Here is a 12897-nt window from a genome sequence, read left to right as displayed (position 1 = left end):
CCCAGAAAATGGCCATTCAGTTGAAAAACCAGCCATGAACGAAATGTTATCATACATGGTATAAAGGGCGTTTTCTCCACATCATTCCGTATCTTTTTATTTTTGTGTGTAGTATGTTTTCTCACTTGCATGATGAACAGGAGGCGATGTTTGCGAGAGTGCAAAATCGACTTGCGCAGACGTAGGAGAGAGAACGAATTGAATTTATCTAATGAGACGCATTAGATTATACTTTTTTTTTTCAGAAGCAAAGTCGCATACACACACACTCAAGGAATACACACACTGACACACACAGACACATCGAGAGGGCATATAAGGGACATACATACACAGGCATGCACACACACACACACACACACACACACATAGCACATTAAGATGCAGACTGAGTGAGTCCTTTGGGAGAAACGATTCATTTAAAGGGACTGTACAGTTCTGGTTGAGATGAGGATTTAGCTTTTAACGTTTTGCGAGATATTCAGAAACCACTCTATGAGATGTCAAAGAGCATGCAATTCTAAGGGGTATCAAAAGTTTATTTGATGAAAATCGGTTTTGAAATGGCTGAGATATCCAAAAACAAGGCGAAACAAAGAGATCCTAACAAAAGGCGCATGGCCTGTCACCTTTTATTATCATCACTTTTTTTGTATATCTCAGCCATTTGAAAACCAATTTTCATCAACGTTAAATCCTTCTTAAAATTACATGCTCTTTCATATTTCATAAGAGGTTTCTCATTATTTCACTTAGGAATGTCATAAACCTGAATCCTCACCTTAACCAGTACTGTACAGTCCCTTTAATGTTAATGTACCACACTTTCATAAAGGCACCATGATTGAATTTGACTTCCATTTTTATATTAGTTAGGAAATTTGCGACTTTTACAGAAATCTTCATTTAATGACTTGCATGCTTTAAACAGGTATACCACAATATAATTGTTATATATATATATATATATATATATATATGTATAGCCATATATATATATATATATATATATATATATATATATAGCCATGTACCGTCTGAAAACAAGAGGCAAGAGAGAATAATCAGTGACTAGCTGCCTATTTTTATTCACAAAGAATGGCAATTTTCATGGGCTTTAATTTGTTCATAATGTGTGAGCTTGTGTTCCAGGGCTTACCTGACTTGGCAGACATAATAAGAGCTGAATAGGGCAAACATGAGGCGTCCTCAGTTTACCCCGCAACAGCGCTCTTTCTTGGTATCAGAGAGTGCAAGGTGTTAAGACAATGTGACAGACGTCTTGAGACACCTTCGACAATGTTTAACAAAAGCCAAGTGCCCTTGTAGGCAAACTGTGCATTAAAACTTTAATTAGTGCCGCAGAACGGGAACGAAACATAACCTCACAAAAGGACATCCAAGGATGTCGACAATGAGGGTGTGTGTGTATGTTTATGTGTTTGTGTGTGTGTGTGTGTGTGTGTGTGTGTGTGTGTACGTTTGTGACTGACAGAGTGGGACTGTGTGTAAACTTTAATATTTGTGGCATGATTTCTTTTGTTAGGGATGCTTGTTAGATCTGCTTGACCGAACTAATATAACTAAATCCCAATAATTGTTTTATTTAATAATCACATAGGCAATATCATGCTATAGAGCAAGTCGATTCTTGCATTCTCTTAATAACGTTTCCTATTCAGCCAAGAGTGGACACAACCCACACAAAATTAGGGATATCGAACGATTGGGGATAAAAATCTCTTACAGAGTAATTATGATAACATTTTAACCTTTCGTACATGGCTGGTTTTCGAAATAAATGACAATTTTTTGAGTGTAGACTATTTTTGATACGTGGCCAAATGGATATCGAAATACGTGCAATATATTTCATAATAATTTTCTACCACTTCTCTTCAGATTACTTGGATACGCCCACTAAAACCCTTCCAAACAAATATTCTGTTTGTTATGTGACACCATCTGTCAATCATTGCTACAGTAGAACTAACATCGGAATGAACATTCTCATAGATCGAGCATGCATAATTTGCAAGTTTCCCTGCAATGTCTCCTGTTAATCATTTGTTAAAGGTCCTGTTTACCTTTGGGAGCAGTGATTTTAAGAATGTTCGATCCATGACAATTATTGATGCATAATTATGTGTAGGTCAGTTTTGTCACAAAACAACCTACCATAAAAGATTTTTGCAATAAAGCCTAAGATATAAGGAGATATTAGCATTTTTCTCATTAAACCATAACTGTAGACGGTTTAGTCTGGAAACATTTTTATTATAACTCTTTTTTACATTTTGTATATCTAACAATACTTTATATATATCGATTATACTGGTTCAAATTTTTACATTGGTTGTTTCTATACCTAATTCACATTTTAGAACTATTTTGAAGCACTAATCCTGGGTTTTTGTTTCATCTGCTAAATGTAAATTATGCCTTTAATAGTAACATAACCTCATCACAACAAACCGAGGAAGCAGTATAGTTCGCTGTCCCTTTTTCAATATTTCGGGTAGCAGTTAATTAGTAAAAAGACACGGGAATGAAAATCAAAACAAAAACAAAAACAAAATACTGCGAACTGTTACTCAAGTACGTAAAAGTAATAGCCAATTAAGAAATTAGTCAACTTCACCATCAGGCGATAAAGGGGAATTCCAAGCCAGGGAAAAGTGGGGGCTAAAATTAAAAAGAGTAGAATGCGATGAGAACAACCGTAAAAAAAAAAATGATCAAAATGAATTTTAGATCAAAAGTAAGGAAGTTATGAAATGTAAAAAAATTCTCTAATTTATGTACAACAGTTCTTGAACTGTTTATATGGATATTATGTAAATGAGTGAGCTGATGATGCCATCCCACTTCACAATGTTCCTTCGTTCCTGTACCAAAACATGGCGAACATTCAGGTTTTCTTTCTAGTCTAAAGTAAAGAACGTAATGTTATTTCTGGTTGAATAACTTCAAAATGACAATCAGTCAAATTTGGATTTTAAACTGGGTCATAATTATGTGTGATAAAAAAACAAAGACAATTTCATGAATTATGTGCAAACTATATGGAAAATCGGAAGGGGATGAGATCATAAATTGATTATATTGCATATTCATATTGACTGTTCAAGAACAATTTTATGAAAATTACCGAAATTTCACAGTATCATAACTCCCTTGATTTTAATTTGATTTTTTTCAGTTCAGTTCAGTTCAGTTTTTATTTCTGCATTTCAAAATCAATACAAATCAACAAATCAACAAAATACTTACATAGTCATTTACACAGCTAATATTCGTAACGTGTGGATCTTACATACATTTTCTTTTTTTTCAAGAACAAATATCATATATGAAAGGAAGCAATAGGAAATGATAAAAATGAAATGCAGGGGACCATCATAAGCTAAGCTTGACGAGGAAGATGGCCCCAGGTAAAGAGAGACATAAAGAAAATCTTGCCACTCACTGAGTGGGAAGTAATTGTGTGAAGGACGTGCGGTGCAGTGCGGTGTGCATTGTGTTGGGATGAATCTCGGTTTGTACGTTGAGTGTTATTTTGTGTATCAGTGTGATGAGGTGCAGATGTTACTTCAGTTATGGCCGTGAACTCATTGTTTAGGGTGTTTGTTGACCAGGTGGTATGAATATTTATATGTCAGAAGTATACTGGCTTATGAGGGTGTTTTTTAGTTCTCGTTTGAAAATGTTCAACGACGTACATTGTTTTAAATTAGGGGGTAAAGAATTCCAAATATCTGGTCCATTATGTTTTAATGATTTTTGAGCTAAAATGATTTTTGGGTTTTCGAGATGGTAATCAGACGACTGACGTGTTGGATATGAATGAACGGTGGAATTTGGAGTGAAGAAACCATCAAAAATTTTTGGAAGACAATTAAATGTATATTTATACATAAAAACAGCAGTTTGAAAGGTGTGAAGATCCTCAATTTTCAATGTTCTTAGTTGACGAAATAGGGGATTGGATGGGGATAAGTAACGGGAATTGGTAATCAAACGTACAGCACGTTTTGGAGGGTAAGAATTGGATTAATTTTAGTTGAGCCACAGTTTCCCCAAACGATATTGCAGTATGTGATATGTGGTAAGATCAATGCATTATATAGAATAGTCAGGGAATTTTGAGAAATGAAGTTTTTCAGTCGATATAAAATTCCTACAGTTCTTCAGACAGACGTGTGGATATTATGAATGTGATCGTTCCAAGTTAAACTCGAGTGAATTATAATTCCTAAAAATTTAGTAGATCTTACTTCAGTTAAGGATAATCCATCAATATTAATATTATAACTGCTGTTAATGTTCTGTGAAGCAATAGGTTTGAAACGTATAAAATTTGTTTTTGAAACATTAAGGGATAATCTATTACATATAAACCATTGGGAGACTTTGTCTATTTCCGTGTTCAGAGTATTAAACAGTGTTTCGAGATTCTCATGGGAGTAAAAAATATTAGTATCATCCGCAAAAAGTATAAATTTAAGAGTTTTCGATGTATTTATTAAATCATTGATATATACAAGGAACAGTAGGGGGCCAAGAATTGATCCCTGGGGAACACCACATACAATATTAGAATTCGGAGATTAAATAGTACATATTGCTTTCTGTTGGATAGATAATCAATAATCCAAGAGAGTGCTAAACCACGAATACCATATCTTTTTAATTTGTAAATTAATATATCATGATCTATGGTATCAAAAGCCTTTGATAAATCCATAAAAATTCCTATAAAGTGTTTTTTATTTGCAAAAGATTCAGTAATCTTATCTAACAATTGAATTATAGCTAAATCGGTGGAATGGCCCTTTCTAAATCCAAACTGATTAGGTATAAGTAGGTCATTTACATGAAGAAAAATGTACAGGCCTTTATGAATAATTTTTTCCAGAATTTTAGAAATACTAGGTAATAACGATATTGGTCTATAATAATTTGTTAAAAGAGAAGGGTCGTCTTTTCTTTTGAAAATTGGAACTACTTTCGCAATTTTTAATGAGTTTGGGCATATTCCAGAAGACAGTGAAAGATTGAAAATGTAAGATAAAGGTATGGTTATTTGTTTGCTGATTTTCTTCAGTATATAAACACTTATTTCATCATGGCCACTAGATCTACTTGGCTTTAATCTGTTAACAATCTCCAGTATTTCTTCCTCATCTGTTGGGGTAAAGAAAAGGGATTTGTCGCAGTTTGGTGGAAGAAATTCAGTAAAGTTTGAATGAACATGTTTGTTTGTTTTTTATTTTTGAAGCTAATTGGGGGCCAATATTTACGAAGTATGAGTTAAAAGCATCAGATATTTCATCAGGGTTTATGAGTTCTTTGTTGTCATTATAAAAAACGGACGATGTTTCCTTATTATTTTTGCCTGTTATTTCATATATAGTTTCCCATAAGCCATTTACGTTATCCTTTTGATTATCAAACTTATCAGAATGATATATTTTACGAGAAATACGAATCAAGTTACTGAGTATATTTCTATACTTTTTGTAAGCTGTAAAATGTTTTGTATTGTGGGTAGTAATCGCCAGTTTATACAATTTATTACGGGTTTTTATTGAATTGATGATTCCCTTTGTAATCCAGGGATGTTTGTTCTTTCTACGTGTTTTTTTTTTCTTAACTAAAGGAATATTTTTTCGATAATAATATAAAAGTTTATCTAGGAAAATATCATAAGCTTTATCGGCGTTATTTTGAAGATACACTTCTTGCCATTCTTCCTTCACTAAGTCAAAATTAAGTAATTCAATATTCTCGTCTGATTCTTTTCTGTACATTATTGGCCTGGGTTTTGAAATACTTTTGACGTTTTCAGAATAACGGAGAATAATGAATATCGGTAAATGATCAGATATATCATAATATAAAATACCATTAATGAATTTATTTACAGAAAAGTTATTAGAAAAAATATTATCCAACAAGGTTTTAGATGTTTGGGATATTCTTGTTGGGTTATCAATATGGGAATGGAAAGCATATGAAAAAAGAATAGTTTCTAATTTTACCGCTAAAGTATCTATTTTCGTCATATCAATATTATAGTCGCCCATAATATAAATTTCCTTATTTTCTTGTGTAATCGTGTTGAGGCATTCATCAAAATTTTCTAAAACCGTTTCGGTTTTATGATTTGGTGGCCTGTATATAACACCAATTATCTTATTTTTCATTTTATCATTGATGATTTCCACAAACAGGCTTTCACAACCTTCAATATCAATATCAGTTCTTATTTTTACTCGCAATTCGTTATGGCTACCCCTCCCCCTCTACCTCTCTTATGATCAGAGCGAAATATTTTATATCTATCAAGGCTAAACAAATTTGGAGACGTGTGCCCTAGCCAAGTTTCAGTTATACCGATTGCGGAAAAGGGAAAATTTTGTAAAGAAAGAAGAAGTAGTTCAAATGAATCAAAATTTTTGTTTAAGCTTCTAGCATTCCAGTGGAATAAGCTAAAATCTTTAATGGGGTTATAATTAGTGTCATCATTCCTATTTGTGGAATTAGTACGGGAATTATTAACATAACTTGCAGTGGAATCAAGTGAAGATTTGAACATATTATTGAAATCCGAAATAGTGTAGTATTTACTGTGATTACTTATGATACCCTGGTCAGGATGATCGTTGTTATGAGCCATTATGAGGCTTTGAGTGGAAAGTTGAGAATGGTTGTTCTGGGGCCATGTATTTTTGTGTAGTACGTTGCAATGTCTGTGCGTGAATGTAAATGTGAGTGTGTGCATGTGTGGGGGTGTGCAGTGCATGTGAGTTGATAATGACAATAATGATACTGATACATTTTTACGTTATACAATAGAACAAATGTTACATCGTATAGTCTCGCTAAATTTATGTCTACAAAAGTAAATGGAATCCTCCTACACTAAAACGTTGGTGAGGTAAATTTGTATGCGTAATATGAAATAACAATGATTATAAAAGAAGACAAGGCGCTTCGCTTATATGATAATAACAGAAATATACTCCAATAATAGCATTTGATTAATTTGATTTTGATCAAGCTTTCACGGTTGTGCTTGTACTCTTTTTAACTTTTATTTCTCATGGATTTCCCCTTTAATCGGAAAGATTTTACATTCAAGTACTTATCCTGGCAATTAAATTATCACGCACAAAAGTGCGCAAGTGGTCAATGATAGCTTTTTATGCTATTGTTATTCTGAAATTCCCTTTTTTCAGTCCTGTTGATAAAAATATAAGGTTTTGTGCCGGGCGAGCTGTGTCAGAACCTCTGATCAGATGTTTTTCTTGGTGCAAAATAAACCCCCTGATCAGGAGTATAGGACGGCCACTTAGGGTCTTTCAACGACTTTTGCAACATGTGGCGTCCCATAGACTCGCTGTGATGCACCGAGTTGAGCGCACTGGCCATATTGGTCTTATCTTTATCACTTGGGTATTCCCCGCCGCTCTTGTAAACCACGCATTGCCAGGTAGCTATACATTCTCAAAGCTTGTCGTAAAGCATTCCAGATCAGGCAACCCTGGCATGATTGCTGCAGCTGTTCGAAATGTCGCGTTTAGATGGCTGGGAATTCCCCACACCGCTTGTATTCATTTTCACTGCGCCGTTTACTCTGTCCAATTCCTGTAACCATGGGTTACGCCAAGGATCGGAGGAGAGGGAAAGAACAAGCAATCGCCTTGGTTACACAGATAGTAGGCCTATTATACTGTAGTTAGCGAGTAAGGGGGGGGGGATGAGGATGGCTCATCAAAAATTCCCAATTCAAGTTTCTCTGTGCAAAAATGGATCTCTTCTGCAAGGATGAAAACGTGTCATTCATCGACGACTGAAACCATTCTGTAGTCGAATCGCATACTTAATTAACGCAATAATACTACTCCTTGGTTTTGTTGGCTTTTGAATAGCCTATAAACCAAGGCTTTATCCACGCAAACATCAGCCATAAACAGCTCTGAATTCGTCTCGGTTAAGTGATATACTCTCTTTAAGGGTGCACGTCACGAGTTTGACGCTCAAAAACCATACAGCACAAGAGTCAAACATCCGGTACGGTTTATAGTGACCTCGTCTACAGCCACTACGTCTATTTTCCAATTGGTCTACTGGCATATCGTCTATTACCGATTCGTCTAATACCCATTTGGTCTACAACTCGTTTTGTCCAGTACCCATGTTGTCTAATAGTCACTTTGCCCACTACCCGTACTGTCTAATACCCAACTCGTCTAAGGAGCATTTCGTCAACAAAACAATTGATCTAATAGCCAAAATCGTCTACACTCACAATGTCTATTTGCCATGTCGTCTAATATATATTTTGTCTACTACTAGTTAGTCTACTCCCACCTCGTCTACAAGTCATTTAGTCTACATTCACTTTGTCTAGTTATCATATCGTCCAACCCTTAGTTTGTCCATTTATACCCAATATGGTCTATACCCATCTGGTCTACTCCCAACTCGTCTACTCCCAATTGGTCTACTCCCAACTGGTCTACTACTAACTGGTCTACTCCCAACTGGTCTACTCCCAATTTGTCTACTCCCAATTGGTCTACTCCCAATTGGTCTACTCCCAATTGGTCTACTCCCAACTTGTCTACTCCCAATTGGTCTATACTCGTCTATACCCAATTGGTGTACTCCCAACTGATATAGTTTTACTCTCAACAATTTACCCAAACTGATCATTTCCATTTGGTCATGCTGATAATGAATATACCACTTTGTCTAGTGTCCAGTCCGTCTCACTGTCATGAACTATTCATGTCAAACCCTGCCCTTGATTAGCACAAAAATCAATATTAGACTATTCTAGCTGTTAATTATTCCGCACATGCTGAATATAAAGACATACTAATCAATGGTGAGACATGACTATCCAGTCTACATTCTGGCCGTAAAATAACTAAATAATGATAAACTAGCTCAGTTACAATCCTCCATCACAAACGAATTGTCAGCAACCCCGCCTTCGAGATACATTGAGCCATTTTCATAATCACATTATTTTGGGTCAATTTGAAAATAGGTAGCCTAGGTAAAACAAACCGTTATGTTAATACTATTCTCGATGTTACATTAGGGCGCAATTCCACAAAATGTTACCAACAGGATAAACATAATGTAGAGCCATTATCACACCCTTGTGTTTGACGAAAATGACTTTGAAACATGACGATGACCTCAATATGCATCTCTCACGACTAAGGATGGATACTCCAAAGCATTGTAAACAAAAATTGAATCCAGATTCCACATGGAATGGCGCTATAGTCACATTTTACTGTTTCCTTGAATATCAAGTTTTAATGCATTTAAATCATGTGTTTACAAATGTTATTGTGAACTTAATTTTGATCAATTTTCAAAGATATGCTGAACAGATTTGAATACTGGGTGGCGGGGCACCTTTGAGCTTATTTAGAGTTCCTCGCGAAACGAGTAATGAGTACATTGCAGGCAAGTAAATTATTCATCTTAGTAGTAGCTATATATTGTGCATGAATCATATTTGTGTGTATATGTTTCAACTTTTTTTGTGCATTTAACCGTTTACATACATCAGTACGTGGCAGACAGAATAAAGAATACTGATAATATACTTCTAAAGTGTTCCTTTTCAGTTTATTGTGTATCAAAGTTGAATGGATGGAGTGTTGAAGTTTGGACATATAAATGCTTATTTAGGGTTCCTCGCGAAACGTGTATTGAGTACATTACAGGCAAGTAAATTATTCATCTTAGTAGTAGCTATACATGAATCATATTTTTGTGTACATGTTTCAACCTTTTTTTTTTTTTTTTGGTGCATTTAACCGTTTACATACATCAGTACGTGGCAGACAGAATAAAGAATACTGATAATGTACTTCTAATGTGTTCCTTTTCATTTTTACCATACTTATGATTGTGTATCAAAGTTGAATGGATGGAGTGTTGAAGTTTGGACATATAAATGCTGCATGATTGCTTCTGATATAAATTACACATCCACCACAAAAATAACACAGCAAGTTTTTCACACTGTGACATTATCTTTTTTTCCTTAAAAATTGTCATAATTAGAACATAAAAATTTAAACCAAATAGGGCACCAAGAGTGTTCAACCTATTTCACTGGGAAAAAAAGAAACTGGATGAAGTAGACTTAAATAACAACAACAAAAAAAAAAACTATAACTAGTAGTAGACCAGTTGGGAGTAGACTAGTTGGCAGTAGACGAGTTGGCAGTAGACGAGTTGGCAGTAGACGAGCTGGGTGTAGACCAGTTGGGTGTAGACTAGTTGGGAGTAGACGAGTTGGGAGTAGACCACTTGGGTGTAGACGAGTTGGGAGTAGACCAATTGGGAGTAGACGAGTTGGGAGTAGACCAATTGGGTGTAGACCAGTTGGGATTAGACCAATTGGGAGTAGACCAGTTGGCAGCAGACCAGTTGGGAGTAGACTGACTGATAATTAGACTAATTGACTATTAGACAATGAGTTGTAGACCAATTGGCTATTAGACAAAATGAGCTGTATACTATTTTATTCATAGACCTTATGATTAATAGACGAAATGGTCAATAGACATAATGGGTGTTAGACGAAATGTGACTTAGACAAATTGGACATTAGCAGAGACTCCAACCCAAAGCACCTTCTGATCTGGAGATTCTCCCGCCTGAAACCCCTAGCAAACGGGAGACTCCAACTTGATGTGTGCGAAGCGCGAAGTTCCTAGGGTTCTAGATGCTCTCTTGTGCTATCTAAGGCTTATTTTTTCAACATACGATAGAAATAAGTAAGAAATCCCTTCCAACGGGAGACAAAGAGCCAGGGCGGGAGAAATTAGATCTCAAACGGGAGAACGGGAGATTTTGCAAAAATGGGTTTTCGAAACGGGAGAGTTGGAGTCTCTGCATTAGATAAAATGGCTAGTAGACGAAATGACAATTAGACTAATTGGCATATAGACAAAATGGTTGGTAGACGAGTTGGTAGTAGACGAAGTGAGTTTAGACGAGATGGCATTAGACTAGGTGGACAGTGGACAGGGTGGTTGTAGACGAGGTGCCAATTTACCTCCGTACAAGTCATACATCCCACGACTTATGCAGCTCACAAGTCATACAGCCCATGAGTTTGACACCTTTTAAAGCAAACAAGCCCCACGAGACCGACACATTGAGCCAATAGTTGTAATGTCTACACTCGTTGGCCAGAGTTTTACCTACAGTGTCGAACTCATGGGCTGTATGACTCGTGGGCTGTATGACTCATGGACCTTTTTTTTTTTTCAATGTCGAACTCTTGGGCATGCAAGAGTTTAGACATTTCTTTGTGCAACTCGTTCAAGAAGCAAACGCGATTCGATTTGAATCTTTTCACATTATTTATGAGAATATGGCACAGTTTCTGTTAGACATATTATAAGACTATGCTGAGGAAATACTGTGTGTAATCACACCACATAACAAATTACACATCACATCACATCACATAATGGCATGCTACGTCTAGACAAGGATCAAGGCACGTGACTGCTTGATTGTGCACAGTCCAGAGGTCACTTTTCACGTGATTTCTGAACGCACAGAATATGAAGCACTCCACGCCGATGTCTCTGACGGACAATGCTTTGCTTTCCCAAGTCGTCAAAATGAATGCAGTGACAGTTTGCTGATCCGATCAGCTTCTTTTTGTACCCTACACATTATTCTATTGTCCTCTTCTTGTCTAGCAATGCATCTATGTAGTAGTAACTCTTTACCTTCCCAGCGAGTGTCTATCTTTTATAAACCCTGGCACATTGAACACATTCTGTCAGTGCGCATAAGGTAATAGAAGGTATCTCTGATGTGTTCAAATTCTATTACATGCCCTGTTCACAGAAGATTGCCTTAGCAACAACAACAACAACAGCAACAAAGCTTGTAAGAGGCTTACCCTGTAGCCATTTACCTATAGCAAAGACTGATAAATGCTGCGGAAATTTCTGCCCATCTAATAAAAACTTAGCTGGAAGAAACGGGGGTGTTCGTTACTATGTGGGCTGTAGGAAACAAGGCATCCATGAATTTTAACACATTATAATAGAGAGTCGTGAGAGCTTATATACCTGACTAGTATAAGAAAGGTACGTGTGTATACCCATTAAAGTAAAAGCGAACAAAAGAAACTCTGCACTGGTACATTATTCCTCCATTTTGTTTGTTTGTTTGCGTGTTATGTTTTGGGGGGTTTTAAGCGGGGTGGTGAACATTCCCTTAAACAAAAAGAGACGTGAGTAAGTAAAAAAAAGTGGTTGCTATACAAAGCATTGTCAGTATTTGATTATGAAATATTTTTTCCTTCAGTACATCCGTGGGTTGTCAGTATAAGCAAATATTTGATATTGGCGTATATACTCAGTACCTTGACCTCGCGTTACATGGATAATTTTACAATGCATTTCCTTCTCAAGCTGTTTGTTGAGCAGACACATATCCCTTGACTCATTGTGCACTTACTGTTGTAAGTTCTGCATAACTTATGTGTGACAAATTCGTTGCAACGTATTATACCAGCACGGTTATTCTCTGGTGACGATCGATAGCTTTACAGTGTAATCTGCACTACACCACACTACACAGTCATGTGAGCATAATTGAAGCACAATCATCAGTTACAGACAAAACCAAAGGAATTAAATTTAGATTTGAATTTTATTTTCGTATTTCTCAATGGAAAATGCGTAAAGTATAACAAAATATAATCATGATGTCCAGCTTGGATAAACAATACAAATTATTAACATATTAAGAGAACATTGCGGTCGATGACACTTTATGTCAGAGGTTCGATCAAAGTGAAAATGCTACTTGAGAAATACGATGGCA

This window comes from Diadema setosum, chromosome 8 (genome assembly GCF_964275005.1).
Source record: "Diadema setosum chromosome 8, eeDiaSeto1, whole genome shotgun sequence".
NCBI classification, from domain to species: domain Eukaryota; kingdom Metazoa; phylum Echinodermata; class Echinoidea; order Diadematoida; family Diadematidae; genus Diadema; species Diadema setosum.
Note: the sequence above shows the minus strand (reverse complement) of the source record.